This window comes from Canis lupus, chromosome 28, assembly GCF_011100685.1.
Source record: "Canis lupus familiaris isolate Mischka breed German Shepherd chromosome 28, alternate assembly UU_Cfam_GSD_1.0, whole genome shotgun sequence".
Lineage (NCBI taxonomy): Eukaryota > Metazoa > Chordata > Mammalia > Carnivora > Canidae > Canis > Canis lupus.
In genome coordinates, this window is record NC_049249.1 from 9,706,269 (window position 1) to 9,724,102 (window position 17,834).

Here is a 17,834-nt window from a genome sequence, read left to right on the forward strand (position 1 = left end):
AAGATAGGAGGTATGGCACCAAGAGGGTGAATGGCTGGGTAGGGATAATGCAACTCTGATAGCCATTCTAGAAGTTCAAGTGGGCCAGGAGATGAAGGGTCACACTGCCTAGTAAAATCAGTTGTTCATAAATATTTGTTCACTTGACAAAAGATTAAGTATGGCCAATAAGCATATAAAAAATCCTCAGCACCAGGAGTCATCAAAGAAATGCAAATTAAAATCACAGTGAGATACTACTACACATCCACTACAATGGCTATAATTGAAATGACTACATATTGGTGAGAATGTGGAGTAACAGGAACTCTAAGATATTGCTGGTGGAAGTATAAAATGACATAATCACTCTGGGAAAATAGTTTGGCAGTTTACTATAAATTTAAGGATCAACTTAACCACATGACCTAGCCATTCCATTCTTAGGTATTTATCCACAACAAATGAAAACATATGTTCAAACAAAAGCTAGTCCCAAACTGGAAACAATCCAAACGCCCATCAATATGTGAATGGAAAGACAAATTGTGGCATATCCACCCAGTGGAATAATACTCAGCAATAAAAAAGAGACAACAGGTACATAAACAACATGGATGAACCTCTAAAACATAATGCTGAGTGAAAGAAGCCAGACCCAAAGAGGAACACATTGTATACATGGTCCCCACTTTTTGAAAGTTTGTGTTACACTTTGCTTTTAGGAAAGACCTACAGGAGTACCTGTTTTCACTAACCAAAAGAAATCCAGAGAGGATATTTACTTTGATAGAAAAGGTGAAAAACAAAAATAGCATTGTTGTTTTGCAGCAAACCACGATAGGGCAGATTGTACCCCAAGTACTGAGAGCAGCCCCGCCAAGCTCCCTCACCGGGAACTACACTCAGTATTTAGCATCAAGTTGCCAAAACTTTGTGTTTTTTTTTAATAATAAATTTATTTTTTATTGGTGTTCAATTTGCTAACATACAGAATAACACCCAGTGCTCACCCCGTCAAGTGCCCCCCTCAGTACCCGTCACCCATTCACCCCCACCCCCGACCCTCCTCCCTTTCCACCACCCCTAGTTCGTTTCCCAGAGTTAGGAGTCTTCCATGTTCTGTCTCCCTTTCTGGTATTTCCCGCTTATTTTTTCTCCTTTCCCCTTTATTCCCTTTCACTATTATTTATATTCCCCAAATGAATGAGACCATATGTTTGTCCTTCTCCAATTGACTTACTTCACTCAGCATAATACCCTCCAGTTCCATCCACGTCGAAGCAAATGGTGGGTATTTGTCGTTTCTAATGGCTGAGTAATATTCCATTGTATATATAAACCACATCTTCTTTATCCATTCTTCTTTCAATGGACACCGAGGCTCCTTCCACAGTTTGGCTATTGTGGACATTGCTGCTAGAAACATCGGGGTGCAGGTGTCCCGGCGTTTCATTGCATCTGTATCTTTGGGGTAAATCCCCAGCAGTGCAATAGCTGGGTCGTAGGGCAGGTCTATTTTTAACTCTTTGAGTTGTGTCTGTGAGCATGTTCTTTATCCTGACTTATTTCATGCATCCTTTAGAAAAACGCATCCTTTTTGATCTGGGAACACTCAATCTTCCATATAAATTAATGGTAAATGCTACTTTGCTTTACACCATTTTGGCATATGAAAGGTTTCATAGGAATGCTTTCAGATAGTGGGGGAAATCTGTATTTGTTTGAAACTCTAGGAAAGACAGGTTTATTCCACACTGACAGATCCTTGTCTCAGGAGTGTTACTCCCAAGGGCTGCTTGGGTGGGAGAGGATTTAGTGGGGAAGAGAACGTGGAAACCTTTTAGGCTAAGGCTAACGTTCTATATTCTGATTGTGGTGGTGGTTCCGCAGGTATATGTATTTGTGCATTTTGTTACAAGTTTTATTTCAAAAAAGGGAGACCACATCTTCAGGACCCAATAACAGCGAGGAGCATTGATGCTGAGTATCACTATGAATCCATGCAGCCAGCTGCAAGAAATCCACATGGAAGAGAAGAGATGAAAAGCTTACTTCCAGACAGAAATTCTTCTGATCCTACAAGGAAGTGACCTTAAACAAAAAGTCCTCTTTGTAGGCTCCTTGCCATGGGGCATCTTTGAGCCAGGACAGGTCCAACTTTTGTCCTATATCAAGGGTTGCAAAATCCCTAGAAGTGAGGCCTTTAATACTTGGATCTCTGGATTTCCTTAATTGAATAAAAACTATGCATACTCTCTTATTCAGTTCCCCTGAAGGTACCAATTAGCAAGTTGCCTACTTGGACTCTTCAACTGGCAAAAGAAACACATTTATTAGCAGCAAAAATGAAGTCAGTTGGTTTGATCTAAGTCTCTGTGGGAAACCTGATCCACCAAGGTAACCGGACCTAATCAGTTGGAAGTTCAGAATGTAGTTGTTGGCAACTAAGTCTGCTTTAGTCTGCTGAATCAAAGTGGTCACCCTTCCTCATAAGAAACATAGTTGCCTAGAGTTGAAAGAGTAACATTCCAGCCAATCTGAGGCATAGGGACAAAGTTCAATAAAGTTAGAATCTGAATTCTCATTTTAGGTAAAATATGGATGATGGGGAGGTTGTGTCTTTGCCACTGGAGTTATGTAGACATGGAGGCAGAATGGTTTTATTTGGGGATGGCCAGATAGAGTGGACAGTTCTTAAGGAATAACAGAAAAATTTCTCTGAGGCTCTTTCCACAGGAAGCCTGAAGCAATACTCAGGAAGTGAGGATTGTTGAAGAAGCCAAAGCAATCTGTATTTGCAAGCTTTACCAGAGTAGAGACAAAGAAGGCCACTTCATTTTGCCTCTCGATTGAGTTAGAACTTTAAAAAAAATTTTTTTTAAATACCAGTTTTAAATAACCAAGATAAACCCCTAAGACAAATCACAATAGACTATAAGGACTTTAGTCCTAGGATAATGAGACAGGTAAGGAGAACACCTTCAAAGAAAGGTACTTGGGAAAATGGAAACTAGAGAAATTTATGTTTGATCTAGGTTCTTTGAACCCTTGTGCAAGTTCAGGATAAAGGGTGGGACCCTTATCAGTGATCTGTAGTGGGTGGTAGTAAAGCGAAAAAGGGGCTTAATGTAAGGCCTCTCAGGAGACACACAACTGCAGAAGAGAATAGAATTTATAAAGCTATACATTAAATCTATCCACTCCAGAGTTCTGCTGGTGAGGGTTCCAGGTTCTGGAGCAAGTCCTTAAAAGTAGCTAACAACAAATAAAGAATTAGTTCATGATCAAAAGAGGCTATGAAGACCACTGGCAGTATGCAGTGGGCAGTGCCAGAGCAGGAACCTCAAAAGCAGTGTCAGAGATCATTTCAAAGGAGAAAGTGCAAAGCTTCTAAGAAACCAGATAAATTTGCAGAATGTTGCAAATTATGGAAGAAGCAGTGGTATAGCTCTGGATGTGATGTGATGTTGGAATCATAATTATATACTTTCTCCCACAATGCAACACAAAAGATAGCAGAAAAAGCTGGAAAGAGTCTGTTATTGATGACATCACTGTGCCCATGAACAACGGCAACCAACCCTGAAGCCTGCCCTGAAGTTGGAATTGAAACAAAATAAAAATACAGCTAGCTATACCAACCCATCTGGTGCTGTCATCTATGAATGTCCTATACCAATTAATATGAAGCAACTGTACATCTTACAAACTCAGTGAGATATATAGACATAGTTAGTGTCCCTGTTATTCAAAGCTTGCTGGTTGCCCTCAGTGAGAAATACAACAAACCTTCACTATCACAGAAAATATGCTAGGGAAGATAAACAACCTCTTCTTGCAATTTTACCACAGGTATTTATCTTTTAGAAATCATGTCTAAACTTGCATTTAAATTAAGGGCACTAAGTTACAGATGAGTTATAGAAGGGGTAGGGATAAAAGAACCACTTAAAATATTAACAGAAGAATATTCCATTCGGCCATCCAAACAAGCTAAAAAATCTCAAACTTGGTTATAAAAATTAGTTTTACTCTTGGGGTGCCTGGGTGTCTTAGCTGGTTGAGCAACCAACTCTTGATTTTGGCTCAGGTCTGGATCTCAGGGTCATGAGATCGAGTCCAAGGTACTACTATGCTCAGCAAGGAATCTGCTTCCTCCTTCTCCATCTCCCTCAGGACCCCCACCTGCTCTGCTCACACTCTCTCCTGCTCCCTCATAAAGAAAGAAAGAAAGAACGAAAGAAAGAACAAAAGAAAGAGAAAGAAAGAAGAAAGAAAGAAGAAAGAAAGAAAGAAAGAAAGAAAGAAAGAAAGAAAGAAAGAAAGAGAAAGTTTTATTCTTAAAATTTTACTGTAGAAGTATTTTTTAATTTAGAGGTTGAATCTCGAAGGTCCGTGATTTAGTTTTCTACAATTTGAGGCTTTAGCTGTTCATATTCAGTGTATATAATAAGCTTCAAGGAGGGTCTAACCTGTGTCCCAGTACGGTCTTCCATAACTTTTTAAACCAGTAATTCTTATTTCACTGCCAAAAGGAATAATCAAAATTTGCTAAACTATTAGCGAAATTTATATCCAATCTAATCCAGTATTCATACTCAAGATCAATTACCAAATACAATCAACTTCTTCCCTTGTTTCCATCCCTACCACCCATCATTGCACACCTGCGTGACTGGTCTTCTCACCTGAACTCTACCCTGCTCTTGGCCTTTCTTCAACTTCAGCCAAGGAGATCCTCTCAAAACTCAAGTCTGGGGATCCCTGGGTGGCGCAGCGGTTTGGCGGCGCCTGCCTTTGGCCCAGGGCGCGATCCTGGAGACCCTGGATCGAATCCCACATCGGGCTCCCGGTGCATGGAGCCTGCTTCTCCCTCTGCCTGTGTCTCTGCCTCTCTCTCTCTCTGTGTGTGACTGTCATAAATAAATAAAAAAAAATATTAAAAACAAACAAAAAAAAAAACTCAAGTCTGACCTCAAGCTTCATCTCCTCACTCTCTACCCTGTAGCCACCCAGCTTTTCTTCTCATACCTCTTTCCTGAATGTTCTCTCCTCTCAGAAGTTCTTGCACATTCTAGCCCTTTTAATTGGGGAACTCTATCCTTCCTTCTTCACCTAGATAATATTTAGTTAGTCTTTAACCTGATCATCATCTTAAGACTTCCCTAACATAGTCAAATTCTCTTGTTATATAGACTCATATAACTTTGAACTTTTTCCTACTACCTGTTAAATTTGCATTTTTTTGTATTTCTGTATGGTTATCTGGTTACTGGTAACGTGTTACACTAAACTATAAGCTTTATGAACAGGTGTTTTATGTTTTTAGTCATCATTACATGCCCAAGAGTTGAGCACAGCAGTGGATGCTCAATATATATGCTGGATGAAAAAAAATTGGGGGCAACATTTTATCTCATATACAATAGTCCCAAAAAGAAACTTGAATCTTACCATTTGTTTGTTTGCTTTTTTCCTGGTTGTTTCCAGTGATCAAAGGAACTCAACATGGACTCCGTGGCTAAAAGATTTTTACTTTAAAAACATGCAATAAGAGGACAGAGCTGGATCTTCTCAGACCCACACACTTTGGAGGCTACTGGAAAGACTATGGATGGCATAGAAAGATAGTGCCCAGAATGCAAATATCCTATTACTTGTGACCACAAGATATCAACACCAGGACCATTTCCTTCTTTTGTCCCCAGAAATAGCCTCATCAAGTGAGGAATTACTCAGCCTCCTGCTTGCCCCCTTCTCTGAAGCTGACATCCTATGCATCATTTGAACCCTAGTAGAAGCTAGAATCTTACTCAATCTAATTTCAAAGTAATGATACCAGCTCTATTAATTACTTCACTTTCTCCATTTTAAGGATGAGTTATGACACTCCTGAATATTCTTGTGACACCAATCAAGGCATATAGGAGTGGGGGTTGGAGGGTAGGGAAACAGTATCTTGACCACAAATGTTAGGCTGGAGGAACTGGTTTAATGTTAACATCTTAGAGGAAGTATCCAATGGTTACAAAATTTCTCTTTTGGGAAAAACTTTTTTTTTCCAAGTTATTTATTTATTTATTTATTTTATTTATTCATGAGAGACTTGGGGTAAACTATTACAGTTGGGTGGAGAATAAATAATGTAAGGAATAATGAATAGAGACAACTCTTTCATAAACCGTGTCTGTGAAGAAATAAGAAACAGAATGGAGAATGATTAGTTCCTATTGGAAGTTTTTTTTTTATTTATTCTCTTATATTTATTTTTTTATTTTATTTATTTTTTTATTTATTCATTTATTCTCTTTCTCTCTGTAGAAAGAGAGAGAGAGAGAGAGAGAGGCAGAGAGACATAGGCAGAGGGAGAAGCAGGCTCCATGCGGGGAGCCTGATGTGGGACTTGATTTCGGGTCTCCAGGATCATGCCCTGGGCTGAAGGCAGCGCTAAACCGCTGGGCCACCAGGGCTGCCAAAAAAACTGCTTTCATTTTCATTTTTGGCACCCTTCACCCCCCTCTTTTTAAAAAAAAAATTAAGCAGCTGGTTTTGTATTGTTTTTTTAATGTTTTTGTAAAAGCTTCTACTAAAGAAATTGCAAGTTCCAAAGCAAGGTCTCTTAATCTACAGTGATAAACAAGTATTTAGTGATCATGAAACCCTTGAAAACATATGCTAAATTTTGTGTGTATGTTTGGGAGTGTGTTTTTCTGGAGAAAGACTCCAGGTTTTATGTCAGATTCTGTCGCCAGCACCTAGTACAGTGCCTGGGAGTAAATATATGAGTAAAAGAATGAGAAAAATGAATGAATGAGATGCCCTTAAAGACACTGAGAAGGAATGGTTGGAGAACTAAGTTATCTGATACCAGGGAAACAATGGTGTCAGAGAAGCCAAGGAAGAGAAGATTTCAAGAAAAGAGAGTAGTCCAACTGTCACTTGTTGAAGAAAGGTCAAGTCATATAAGGTCTGAAAAGTACACAGGGATATAAAAATAGAGTGGTAGTTGGAGATCTTTATAACTGATAGTTTCAGTTGGGGTAAACTATTACAGTTGGGTGGAGAATAAATAATGTAAGGAATAATGAATAGAGACAACTCTTTCATAAACCGTGTCTGTGAAGAAATAAGAAACAGAATGGAGAATGATTAGTTCCTATTGGAAGTTTTTTTTTTTTTTTTTTTTTTTTTAAGCTAGAAAAGACTTGAAAATACTTAAATACGAAGGAGCCACAGATAGGTAAAGGACAAAGGTACTAAAAAGCAGGGCTGGGAAGAAATCCAGAGCCTTGTATCAGAAGAGGGTTACCTTTTCCATTGTGAAAGGAAGGAAGGACAAAGAATGGATACCAATTAAGTAAGTTTGAAGGTTTGGTGGTACTAATTTGAAAGAGATTCCATCCTACAGTTTCTATTTTCTCTGAGAAAATGAGAGATAAAACAATCTGCTGAGAATGAAGGGGTATAGGTTGGTGGACACAGGGGTAAGGTCTTAGGTGAGCAGAAATTTAAATATCTCCTGTGGAGAATGGGAAACAGTGAAGAATTGCCAGGCAAAGTCATGAACATAAATTTGTTGTGCTACTAATGTTTTCTGATGTGTGATTTTTCTCTAGGAAGTTTTTTAAGCAGAAAGGGGTTTTTAGGGAAAATCCCTACTTCACTAGGGGCTACCTTCTCTCTTGAAATTGAGTAACTAAAATTCAGGTTCAGAATTGTGGTGAAGATGTTATTTCTGTATTACATACAGAAATTGTGATGAATTTGATAATAAAGAGGTCATGTATTTTAAGTACATAGAAATAAAATTCACCTTTCAAGTACCTAAGAATGGCAGCAGGTAAGGCTTTTTGTACAGGGAACCAAAATCACTGTCAAAATCAAAGCCCTAAAATAACTACTTAGAGGGCCACACAGGTAGGCCCATTAACTGGAGCCATCAGCTCTCAAAAGCCTTATCCTGTCACTTAAAGTGATAATGTCTGGGTCATCAAATCCATGACAAAAAGAGGTATATCTAGAGAAAAAAGTTCAGAGGAAAAACTGGTGAGAGTGACTATTCTCAAAACAGAGGACTCTATCCTGTCTACTCCACTGCAGATAAAGCCAAGTTAAATCTCTCAAGTTCAGTAGTTACCTGGTCATCAAGCAGAGGTGACCTATCATGTCCAGCTCCCAAACTGATGCATATTCTCTGTAATTTTCCTCTCTCCAGCTACAGACACCCAAAAGGAGCTGAGGGGATTAAATACCTTATCACTATTACTTCCCTCTATGCTTCCAGCTTTGGCTTGAAACTTAGCGTCAGAGGTAGTTACTGAACCAAAGGCTAAGGGGAGTACTTTCGACACTCTATCTAGCCAAACCCACTCTATCCCTAAAACAGCTCAGCAGTCATGCATGGAAGCACAGAAGACAGCTAGTTTGGAAGGCAGTCTAAGTGGTCATGAAGAGCATGATTTCTAAGGGGCAAACTGCTTGGATTCATATTCTGGAGATACTACTCAGTAGATAGAAACTGTGTTTTAGTTTCCTCATCTGCAAAATGAAAATAATGATAATGCCTATCACATAGGGCTGATATGAAGGTTAAAGAAGACAATCCAGGTCAACTTAGAAAAAAGTGCTTGGAATACAATAAACACACAGTATGTATTAGCTACTATTATCATTTCTGATCTATGGTTGAGTTTTCTTGAGTAGGTTACAAAAGTGCAGTGGTTGAAATGATGGGAAGTGAAAAGAAGAAACTGATAGGGAAGAGTAGCACAGTCAAGGTCCTGGATTTCCTGAAGTTGAAGTATAGATGCACTAGAAGTCATTCAGTTAGGAAGCTGGGATGGGAAAATGGACAAAAAAGTAGAAGAGTTTATTTTAAGCTTTTAAGGGTGAAGTTGACATAAGTGATGACAAGGTCCAGGAGTGGGTGGTTTTATAGAAAAGGTAAAGGTCATTGAATTTGAGGTCAAGCAATCAAGAGACCAGAGTATCACCTGGGATTTTATGTAACCTGGCTTAAAGGTAGGACTTGGGGAAGGGAGAGAAACTGTAAGTCAGGTACCAAAACCTTTGGAGAATGCAAGGAAGGAATGAGAATGACACACATGGACAGAAAGTATCTGAAAGCGATGCGGTCTATGGGAGCATATGCATTAACATCGGTACTGAGGAGCACAGAAGCCAGCTGCTTCTCATGATGCCAACTGAGGCTAGTTGGTGGGAAAAGACCAGAGAGCCGAGAATACTAAATATTTTACATGGCTTAGGGGAGTCCAGTACAGTAAAAAACTGTTCTATCCTATGTTAACACTGCCCCGTTAAGACACCACAGCCACCAAATTATTTAGAGTGCTTCCTCAAAGAGCCTGGCTGTCCAAGGTATCACAGTTCTAGGAAGCTCCTCTTCCACCTTTTAACATGCTCTCCAGACATCAGGAAGGATCACCTGTGTTTCTCTCTACCCAGCACATTCATCACAGTATAGTACAGGTCATCCTTCATAGTACTTACACATTTAAATTGTTGCTCTCATGTAGGTACTTCCAGGGTTGTGGCAAGGTGTAGTGAGCTTTTCACGTTTGCCTCTCAACCCTGTATAGGCATTCATAAATGTCATTTATTGAACAAGAGACTTCTCACAGTCACCAAGTTAGGAGGCAGAGCATAAAAAGAATTTTCTGCCTATGGAAATTGGTCATCAAACCTTTAAGTTCTGACTATAAAGAATGATTTTTCTGGGATGCCTGGCAGGCTCAGCTGGTGGAGCATCTGACTCTTGATCTTGGAGACATGAGTTCAGGCCCCACAATGAGTATAGAGATTACTTTTAAAAAATGATTTTCAAATAAAGATTAGAAAGAAACGCAATAATTTCTTCACCAACTTGCAGCATAACATTTCTAAACACCTTCTATTAAAAGAAGTCATGGTTGAGATCTCAAGGGGAAAAAAAATCAGAATTTTAAAACTAAAGCTAAGTAAACTTGTAAAATCCTTTTTCTTTGATATACCATACTAAAAACAATAATTAGCAACATTCCATTTGTATTCCTTTTCTAAAAATTTTTGAGATTTACTTGCCCTAAAATTTAAACGTGATACTTGTAAATTCACTTTTGTTATAGGTAAATAATCAGAGGTTTTAAATTTTTGTTTCTGGTTTACTTTCAAGTGTCTCATTGCCTTTCTGATTTCATTACTTTGATTTATATTTATTTTATCCAAATGACAGATTGACAAATCATATGTATTGGGCATAAATCCTTAAACATGTGGAGAAAGTATACAAAACAAAATGAATGTATCCTAGGATTTTATTCAAGACGAAATCATATGAAGTCATAGGTGGAGGGGAGTGGAGACAGTTGGCAGCCCAGGAAGGGGGAAAAAGGTTTACTGTGATTTATTTTAGAAAACAAAATGAAGAAAAAAAGATGTGACTTTAGAAGTTTTAAAGAAATGGTTTTTTGAGGTAGTATAGAGCACTACCATTAGGCACTTTAAAAAATTCTTTAGTTATTGAACTCGATGACTGTATTTGTCCAAATTTAATGATAAATATCACTCCTCCTTCACTTCTCCAAAACTGTAGAGGAATAAGCCTTTAATAAATACACATAAACTTATGTAAAGACCTCATAAAATGAATTATTTCATTAGAACTATAATGTCTTGTGGGCTCTTGGCCTTATTCTCCTTTGAGTTTGGTGATTTGCAAAAGGATACATTTACCCAGCCTGTACAAGAGTGTACATACTAAGAGAAGTGAACATTACTCCCTCATTATTGTATAGGCTTTGACTTATAAAAGAATAAAAACTATGTTTTTCCATGAAAAGGTGTCCTAAAAAAAGCAAACTGATAGTAGAAATTTATAGAGAAGGTCACTACTAGCTAATGTTCATCCAGTAATAACATGTTGTAATGTAGCATTTATTTTAGTGGCAGAAATTTTAGTAGCTATGTAAATTTTACTAACTTTATGTATGTTAGTCTTTAAAAGTTGGGTATGTAGGCATATAGGTATTCCAGAATTATATGAGGAAAACTGTATCTACAGTCATATTTAAGAATTAAAAGGATTTTGAACATCTAGATCTATCCATCATGAATATAAAGTAACTACTTATACCTTTATGTTTAGGTAGACCATTGTGCTGTTTCAGGGTAAGATATTTTTTGTTGATTTTCCCAAATCCTTTTATTTTATTTTATTTTATTTTAATTTTTATTTTTAAAGATTTTATTTATTTATTCATAGAGATGCAGAGAGAGAGAAAGAGGCAGAGACACAGGCAGAGGGAGAAGCAGGCTCCATGCAGAGAGCCCGATGTGGGACTTGATCCAGGGTCTCCAGATCACGCCCTAAGCTGCAGGCTGCGCTAAACCGCTGCGCCACCAGGGCTGCCCCTTTCTTTTTCTTTTTTTTTTTTTTAAGATTTTATTTATTTGATGGAGAGAGAGAGAGAAAACACAAGCAAGGGGAGCAGCAGGCGAAGAAGGGTCCCTGTTGAGCAGGGAGCTGGGACGCAGGGCTCAATCCCAGGACCCTGGGATCATGACCTGAGCTGAAGGCAGACACTCACCCAACTGAGCCACCCAGGCACTCCCCCAAATCTTTTTTGATGATATTTCACATGTTGTTGGCTTTTCTGGCCACAGCAGAACACTTGGCTGAATATCACCAGAGAATAGTCTATACTCTATAATAATTACTGTGTCCCCTCCCTGGTTCTAACTGAAAGAACAGACCTCATCAGAACTACTATAAATATAGCTGGGATAATCTCTTTAGTTACATTATCTTACACTTAGCCACCCCACAATTTGAACACTTTTCTGCCCGTTCACACAGTTTCAAAATATCTTTCAGGGATCCCTGGGTGGCGCAGCAGTTTGGCGCCTGCCTTTGGCCCAGGGCGTGATCCTGGAGACCCGGGATCGAATCCCACGTCGGGCTCCCAGTGCATGGAGCCTGCTTCTCCCTCTGCCTGTGTCTCTGCCTCTCTCTCTCTCTGTGTGACTATCATAAATAAAAATTAAAAACAAAAAACAAAATATCTTTCAATTATAGTTTATTTTCATCATTCATAACTCAGAAATATTCAATATTATTTGTATATTTGGAAGAATGGTATGTTTAATCACATCCAGAAAATTCATAAAAATTTAATAAAGACATCAAATTATTTTTCCAACTTTCATTAAAATGAAAATCTACATATTAATCAGTGTTCCTATACTTTTGCTGGTTTAAACAAAGTCTGATGCCTTGTTAAAAAGTTTATGCCAGCATTTCGATTTTTACCATACCCCTTCAAGGAACAAAATGTACCACACACTTGACAACACACAGAAAACATGTTTGGAAACAAAGACTGCTGTTTTATGGCAGTACACTCCTGAATGCAAAAAATGTTAGTTAAGTATTTTTGCACTATTAACACTATTCTGTTTTATGTCATATTCAAGTCACTATTTTTTAAGAAGTTGTATTTGTGATATAAAATGAAAATTTGCTTATTTCATTCAGCAAATGTTTACTGAACATTTACTACATGCATTGTTCTGGGTATTGAAAATTCAGGTAAGAAAAAGACAAGAATGGTTCCTACTTTTCCACTACCAAGAAGATAAAATAAGCTTGTTTTATCTTGAATCATTCATATTAAAAAATGTATAAACCAACAATAAAATGTTAGATAGTCACCAATGTCATAGAATCGGGGTTGAAAGGAGCTCAGAGATCATCTATGTTATCAATTCCAAGCCACATCTTTTTTTTTTTAATTTTTATTTATTTATGATAGTCACACAGAGAGAGGGAGAGAGAGGCAGAGACACAGGCAGAGGGAGAAGCAGGCTCCATGCACCGGGAGCCCGACGTGGGATTCGATTCCAGGTCTCCAGGATCGTGCCCTGGGCCAAAGGCAGGCGCTAAACCGCTGCGCCACCCAGGGGATCCCCCAAGCCACATCTTACAATGTGGTCAGACCAGGCTATACTCAAGGAGATTTGTCACTGCCTGCACATGTGCTTCAGAACTCAAGGAAGTGTCAGAGGCTTGGAAGAAAATATGGGAGACAATGGTGAAGGCACTCTTAAGGATTTTTGATGATTCAACATCAATAAAATGTAATAGTTGGAAGTGTTTATTGCTTATAGGAGAGAAAAATGAAATTCAGAGAGCTTAAATGACTTGCCCTACTTTACAAAGCAGAGTAGGTAGTACTAGAGTCCAGGTTCTAAGTTCCATTCTTTTCTTCTACCTAAGTCTTCAGAAAAATGAAAAGAAAGGTTCTAGAATATAGCTCTAGTTTTGGGACCAGGGACAAGGAACTTAATCCCTCTTTGCCTCAGCTTCTCCATTTGTAAAAAAAAAAAAAAGGGGGGGTTTAACAGACCTAACTCATAATACTGTACTAATGAGTATTAAGATAATGTATGTATAAGTAAGAAAGATAATGTATGTATAGGACTTAACACAGTTTGGCATCTAGTAAGCGCTCTGTAAAACCTAACTATTTGAAATCAAACTTTTCATTTGGTGGGAAATTTAAAATGACCAATTACCCTACAAATATTGCTTACTATATGAAGCCTACATCTAGTTATTTGACTAAAATACTGGAAAATAAATAGACTGGCAAAAGTTTGAACTGATTAATACAATAAAAATTTCCACCTTAACAATGCTTTGTCCAGGTCCATATGGTACTATGCCAAGAACCCAGTAGACCTACCTGAAAAAAAAACATACAAAAAGTAAGAATTGACACCAACTAGGATTATCAAGTTACTAAGAACTCTAATGTACACTCTAATGTGTACAAATGCATTTGTAAATACAATCTGAAACAACATATAAACAAGAAAAAATATTCAAAATGTATAAACAGTTCATTATTTTTGCTTTCCATAACACAGAATCATAACCATGTATATTAATACTTGTACAAGAAAAAAAAATACTTGTACAAGAACCACAAGTTCTGGAGTTTAAAATGTACCATAAGGAGACATGAATTGGTCAGAAGAGTGAGAGTACTAACTGTTCATGATTATTATATTACTCTATACGTTGTAAAAGCGCTTTCTCATCTGTTATCAACTCAGTGCCTTGCATATAGTACATAAATAACTAAAAATAAATCCCAGATGCTTTCCAATGTCATTTTGCTTTCTGCTCAAATAACGGCATGTTTGGAGAAAGGATGAACGTCTACATTTCTTTTTTAAGCCTTTCTGGTCAGCTCTTCTAATTTTGGGAGTTTAAGTGAAAAATCCAAATTACAACACACTGATTTTTGTAGAGTCAACTTGCTTTAAGTCCTAGTTTCTATATTTTTGTTATAAAATAACATTCTATATGTATACTTTACATTATGAGTTCATTACATATTTCAGACAAATAAAAATGGTTTCAACTGAGATTCTGGATGCAAGAGACAGACAGTTAAGCACTTAAAAAGTAATTTTACCTAGTAGGAAATCAACTCACATTTGTTCCTGTTTCACCTGAAGACAACACCTATAGACCACTCTTCAGAAAGAACTAACTTAATAAATTTATATTTAGAATTACTCTATTTGCAGAAGCCTCTCGCAAAGTCTTATGAGGTACAATTCTGATGTCTTCGTATTTCATCATGACAACTGCACAGTAACAAAGTGCAACAATTTTCTGAATATTTTAAATATTAGCCTATTTTCTCATACCAGTTATTTTAAAAATGCTTTTGTTAAAAACAATCTCACAAGCACTAACATGGTATCCGAATTTAAACCTTACAGAAAACCAACCCCATACTCAACATGTAAAGTTTCCCTATGAATTCTGAAGCTTAAAATTAACATTATTAGTATGCTTATGTTTGGGATTTAAAAAAACAAAAACCAATCGCATTCTTCACTATACACATCTTGGATGTTATTCGAGGATCAAAGTCTAATGCTGGGGCGTGGTTAGGGCGGCACACAAGAGCCCTATGGCCAATTATGGAGCCCCACGGCAAGGTGCAAGTCGCCAAGAAGGCCAGGAGCCAGACTCCGATGGGTGCCGAGCTCGAGCCGCCTGCACTCGGTGGAGGTGGGGCGCCCCAAACCTCTGCCGCCGCAGATTTCCCACGGCTCCCACCTCGGTGTCAGCCTCGCCCCCCCACCCCCCTTCCTCCCCGGCCAGCGCCCGCACGGCCCGCGCCCACATCGCCCGCGCCACTCCAGGGCCAAGCGAGGTGACGGAAACCAAAACCCGGAACAAAAGGAAGGCCTACGTAAGAAGCGAGGCCCCACCCTGTCACAGAGGAGCGACTCCTCTAGAAAGACTTGGCGGCCAGTTAGCTTCAGGAAGCGCGCAGGCGCAGTTCCTAGGACGTTTGGGGCAGCCTGCCGCCCAGTAATCTCATCTTTTGCCCTTTGACAGGCCTCCTTGAAGCTCCATATCTGGGCACTTTCCGGGTAACTCTTGGCTCGGTCTCCATTGCGGTACCTTACTGATGGCAGCCATGATAGTTGCATCCGGGTACTTCGAGGCCTCGTGACCAGAGCCTCCCGGAAGTGACGCGAGCGCGGAGGGATTCGCGTTCGGCTGAGGTGAAGGGGCTCCGGAAGCGGGTTGGGTAGAGAGGCTGGCGGTGGGGCGGCGGGGGGTTTGGGGTCTTACTTATCATCCTCCTCCTGTAGCGCGGCTTACGTGTCCTGAGTTGTGCCCAATAGCAGCACTGCCGCGCCGTTTAAATCCTCTTTTCACAACAGGCCCAGGGGGAAGAAATGATGCCGTTTCCATTATGGGGAAATTAAGACCAGGACAGGGCAAGTGGTTGGTCAAAAGTAGTAGCAGCTCGTGTGGGAGTTTGCCTAATCCCGATCCCCTCAGTTTGGCTCTGCTATGAATTTCTTCCGTAATGCATCCGTGTAGAAACGCCCCAACGCCTGGCGCATCCTGGCCGGCCACGTCTGCGAGGCGTCCGCCCGCCTTCAGCTCAGCCTTGTTGCCCATGGAGTAGGCCCAGCCGCCGCCATCGTGGTCTTTGCGGTGGATGCAAGGCCGAATCGTGCGCTTCGCCCACCTCCACTGCCAGCGTCTTGGGATTTCGCTTGGTCTCCTACGCCTTGACTCCGCACATAGAGGGTTCTTGCCGCCCTCGACCGGTTAACCGAGGGAGCCGGCACGCACGGCTCGGTGCTGGCAAACTGACTCCCGCCAGGAGCTTGTAAAGTCAGGACTGACGGCTGGAGGTCTGTCATCGTTGGCAAACAGTCTCTGACCGTAATAAAGGACGGACGACTATGATCTTGGACTTTCCACCGAACCAGTTGCTTCTCCTGGTTTCCATTCCTTTAGAATATGACTGAGAACCAGTAATTCAATCTTATGTCAGCATTAACTATAACCAGCCCTCTATCAAGTGTGAATAGCCACTCGGGTCTCTATTTTTTTTTAAAACACAGAGGCGATCAGGTAAGAAAATAGCCACACACCCCAGCATCTCCCCAGAACGGGACCTCTCCGACTCCTGGGTGTCAGAGGTCCCAGGGGCACCGTGTCCTCAGGGGAGGTCAGAGCCCAGCGAAACATCATGGGGAAAGTAATATTTTTATAAAAACAAATTATGCATAGAAAAAGCACTAAACAAATACAAAGGAATTAAGAATGATCATATTTGAAGAATAGCTGTTTCTTTTATTTTCTTCTCTCTGCTCTTTATTTTTTAGTTTTATTTTTTTTAAGATTTTATTTATTTATTCATGAGAGATAGAAAGAGAGAGAGGCAGAGACACAGGCAGGGGGAGAAGCAGGCTCCATGCAGGGAGCCCGATGCGGGACTCAATTCCGGGGCTCCAGGATCACGCCCTGGGCTGAAGGCGGCGCTAAACCGCTGAGCCACCCGGGCTGCCCCGTCTCTCTGCTCTTTATATTCCATATCTGCTACAATTCTTTTTAATATAGGGAAATAAACAAATTGACTAGGGTAGGGGCACCTGGATGGCTCAGTGGTTGAGTGTCTGCCGTTGGCAGACGTGATCCCAGGACCCTGGGATTGAGTCTCTCTGCAGGGAGCCTGCTTCTCCCTCTGCCTGTGACTCTGCTCCCTCTGTCTCTCTCATGAATAAATAAGTAAAATCTTAAATTAAAAAAAAAAATTGACCACAGTAAACCTTTCTTACTTGCCTGCTATTATAATGAAGACAAAGACATGTTGTCACATTTTGACAAGTAACAGTCTTGAGTACAAATTACAGAGAGGATTTCTTTTGCTTGGAGAAGCATTGTTTTTTGGTCAGAATATCAAAATACAGTATTGGTATTGATGTCTTTCACACACCTTTATATAAAAACATTTCAATTGGAAGTTTTTCTTCTAAAAAAAGAGAAGGATTTGGGACACTTGAAATTCTGGGGAACAAGTATAAAAAGCTACTTTTATTCTTCCTTCTTTGGAGTACAGCTTTAAGCAATTTAGTAGGTTCAGATAAAAGCAAAATAAAGCCTCCTCAATTATATATCTGTATTCTACTTTATAGCATTGCCTTTTGGCGACCTCTCAAGCAGTGGCACTACAAGAAATACAGCGAAAAGAAAGAAGAGAAAAATGAGAAGGGATTAGGGAGGAAGAAAATGTAAAGGAATAAAGGAGAATGCTGATATTGGGGTTGAGGTTGGTTTGAAATTCCAAGGTAGCGTGCAGCAGCGCTTTCATCCAAGTCCTGGCACAAGACCAGTTGCCCACGCAAACATATTTGCATATACAATGTTCCCACTCACACATTGAGCACCCACTATGATACCTTACCAAAAATTTCAGCTTTATACTCATACAACTTGACATATATTTTGACAAAACCTGGAGTGG

At 39.6% G+C, this 17,834-nt stretch overlaps 1 long non-coding RNA gene and 1 other non-coding gene across 2 annotated transcripts; one reads left to right on the forward strand and one right to left on the reverse strand.

Moving 5' to 3' along the window:
- The first annotated feature begins 15,594 nt into the window (after positions 1–15,594).
- LOC111092987 lies at positions 15,595–17,626 on the forward strand. The gene is made up of 2 exons (XR_005380465.1): positions 15,595–16,441; positions 17,506–17,626. It is a non-coding gene; the product is annotated as an uncharacterized LOC111092987 (long non-coding RNA).
- On the reverse strand, positions 16,482–16,569 carry LOC119866654. The gene has a single exon (XR_005380826.1). It is a non-coding gene; the product is annotated as a small nucleolar RNA SNORD88 (small nucleolar RNA).
- Positions 17,627–17,834: the final 208 nt, after the last annotated feature.